Source organism: Pygocentrus nattereri, chromosome 24 (assembly GCF_015220715.1).
Source record: "Pygocentrus nattereri isolate fPygNat1 chromosome 24, fPygNat1.pri, whole genome shotgun sequence".
Lineage (NCBI taxonomy): Eukaryota > Metazoa > Chordata > Actinopteri > Characiformes > Serrasalmidae > Pygocentrus > Pygocentrus nattereri.
Window position 1 is genome coordinate 33,467,740 of NC_051234.1, and position 3,777 is coordinate 33,471,516.

A 3,777-nucleotide genomic window follows, 5' to 3' on the forward strand; every position below is an offset into this window, starting at 1 on the left:
GTTTAGATACTCAGACTGTGATTAATCCAGGTTTAGATACCCAGACTGTGATTAATCCAGGTTTAGATACTCAGACTGTGATTAATCCAGGTTTAGATACCCAGACTGTGATTAATCCAGGTTTAGATACTCAGACTGTGATTAGTCCAGGTTTAGATACCCAGACTGTGATTAATCCAGGTTTAGATACTCAGACTGTGATTAATCCAGATTTAGATACCCAGACTGTGATTAATCCAGATTTAGATACCCAGACTGTGATTAATCCAGGTGTAGATACCCAGACTGTGATTAATCCAGGTTTAGATACTCAGACTGATTAATCCAGGTTTAGATACTCAGACTGTGATTAATCCAGATTTAGATACCCAGACTGTGATTAATCCAGATTTAGATACCCAGACTGATTAATCCAGGTTTAGATACTCAGACTGTGATTAATCCAGGTTTAGATACCCAGACTGTGATTAATCCAGGTTTAGATACTCAGACTGATTAATCCAGGTTTATATACTCAGACTGTGATTAATCCAGGTTTATATACTCAGACTGTGATTAATCCAGGTTTAGATACCCAGACTGTGATTAATCCAGGTTTAGATACTCAGACTGTGATTAATCCAGGTTTAGATACCCAGACTGTGATTAATCCAGGTTTAGATACCCAGACTGTGATTAATCCAGGTTTAGATACTCAGCCTGTGATTAATCCAGGTTTAGATACCCAGACTGTGATTAATCCAGGTTTAGATTGTCAGACTGTGATTAATCCAGGTTTAGATACCCAGACTGTGATTAATGTTCTAACTAATTGTAACTTGTTATAACTCCAAATGAGTATCTATTCATCAACAATATACAGTTAGGCAGCTATAAATCTATATAACCTAGACAGACTTTGTAGTCATTCTTATTAGCTATCCTTTTTTCTGAAAGTACATCAGCTAACAAGATGAGGGGCCCCCTGAAATTCCAGCTTATGACCCCTTGAAGGCTAGATCAGGCTCTGTAAGGATGCCTTAAAGAGGTTAATGCATGAAAGAACAGAATCCCTGATCTGTCATACTGGAAGCATTACAGTTACCAGCTTTATGAACTTTAAGGAAGTATTTTCAGCATTTCTTCAAACACTTTGAGAGGGGTTTGGCAGCCACAGTAATGATAATTAAAAATTGTAATAATAATCACTAGAAAAACTGAGCTCAGATGTGTTTTGATATGCGTTGCTAAATCATCCTAAATTTAGTAATTAAAAAATATGAGCTTGATCCTGTCATTTACTGGCGCTGCAAATCCCAGCATCCATTCTCATTAAGCAAAGGCAATTTGGCTGCTCCCCTCGATGCCGCTTTCGCCTATTCCCACTGATTTGGAGACTCCATGATGGCTCACATATTTCAAAATTAAAAAGTGATTCAATTTACCTGATTGATTTTAGGTTCTGTTTGCCTTCTGGCACATCTGATATATAGGCCAGCTTTTCTCTATCTGTAGCTGTATCGCCACATCAAGATAAATTTGCTTCCCTGGCTGCTCGACTCCTGTGTGAACGGACGCTGGACTCGCATCCGGTCCACAGGGATCGTACTGGGAAGTTGCCTGTTTGCAAAGTGAACTTTGTGAATTTTTCCGAAGGTCAGATTATCCATCTGTCTTTTTTTAATACCTGCAGCTTGTCACATTAGATCTGGAAAGCACTGGATCTTGTGGAAGCAGAGGTTTGGGAAATGTAGGCCCTTCTGGTCTTGCTTAGCCTATTCCAGGTTTTTGTTTCCCCCCCTTTTCTTCTTGCAGGCAGGAGGACTGGCAGATTGGGGCATTGGCTGGAGCAGAAGTAGGCGGACATGACTGATGCTCTCCTCCCTTATCTCTGCCGAAAAGCCTGTCTGGATCATGCGCATGCCAGCCACACCACAGGAACATAAGTAGAGAGGTGGATTTTCTCCCCATCTCCGAGCGGAAAGCCTTTTTAAAAACATGATTGATCTTGCAAAGCAGAGCCCAGAGAATCTCTAACCTGGACAGTGAGCACTATCCTGGTGCACATGCTATTGTGAAGCCTGTAGAGAGCCAGTCAAACAGCTCCTGTCATCTGCGTCCAGGGAAAAATGAAAAAGCCACCTGCAGTCAAGCCTGACTCTTCCTCACGGTTCAATCTTAAAGAATAAAGCTGCTAAAAGTGTTCGGTGGAGTGAAGCCAGAGATGATCATCTAAAGTACCTTACAGTGAATGGCAGAACTTTTTTGTAAATGAGGTAAATGAGATGTGCAGGTTTAGGCGTCTCAAACTACCAAATGGAGACAATTCGGCTACGACACGTCACTAATTTACAATCTATTCCTAAACCTGGTCTGCAGATCATTCATTTCATTTATTCTGTGACTAAATATTTAAATCTGATGGATCGATTTGCTTTACCCACAAGATCCTGTGGCCACTTACCCAACATAACATCACAGTCCAAAAAAATTTGAATTTTTGTGATTTTTATTTATTTTTATTGTGCGTTTGAGCTCAGCAGCTCTCCTTGGCATCATGTGAATATTTCATGATGACTGCACCAACAGAAATTCTCCAAAATTACTGAAAAATAAATAACAGTAAAGAACATTTTTGCCCTCTCCTGTAAAGTTGCCGGTTGGAGATACTTTGGAGAGCCTTGGCTGATTCTTACGATGTTAGAAGATCAAGCGTGGTTGTAATTTAGCTATAAGCAACTTTCCTGTTGTTTTAATTTAATGCAATAGTTAGTTAAACCTCCACAAACTCAGCCGTGCATCAAATTCTCTGTTTTTGTATCTGTTTGTGTGTCTTTGTGATGATCCAGCTCAGAAATCCAGTTCAAACCCTTCCTGAATCCGTAAAGCCTGTTCCATTCCATCTCATCACGAGATCATACGACACTCACATCCGGAGTTATGAGCCTATGAAGAGGGGCTGAGATACACGTCATCTGCCTCTCGCCGTGTGGAGCTGCTGGATTCGTGTGTCCGTCTACATTCTGTGTGAAACTGACCGACGGACGCTCAGGAGATCACTAAGGACTGACCGTCACGCCGGACACCCTTCATTCTTCATTCAGTCCACATCGGCGACTCGTGTGAAACGGCGTCAGAGAGTTTCCAGCTGCTGAAGCTGCTGCAGTGGGTTTGGAAAGTAGTGATGAAGATAACGGAGCGTTTAGATATGAAACACATGAGGATCCTGTTCTATGAAGAACCTTTAGGGGAGAGATCAAGGAGAGATGGACAGATCGAGAAACCACAGAGGGTTAGATCTGCCTCTGTAGATTCATTCCTGACATAGTAGGACCATGAAAGAATTAAGAAACGAATGAAAACTAGGGTTTTGGCATCGATTTCACAGAGTTATGTTTGAGTGATGTTCAAGCCTTCACCTGTGTGAACATTGAGTGTGAGTTATTCTACACTCACTGTCTAGACAGGGACTAAAAAAGGCGTCTGAAAATCCTTTCACCGCAGACGCGTCAGTAGAATGAATGAAATACAGACACAGTCAAACACAGAATAACATGTAGAGTTATAGCAGGAAAAGAGGGATTACAGTCAACTTTACCAAGATTCTCCAGATTCTTGATTAATTTTTCCATTCCACCTTAAATGGAGCAGCAGTTACATTCTTGAGCTTCATTCGTCAGAACTGCTGGACTTTAAGGTGGAACGAGAAAGTTAGCCAGCCAGCTACTGAGACATCAGCATGCTATTAGAATTTTTTATGTCCTATTCATCCTATGAGTGACCTATTCATCCTATGAG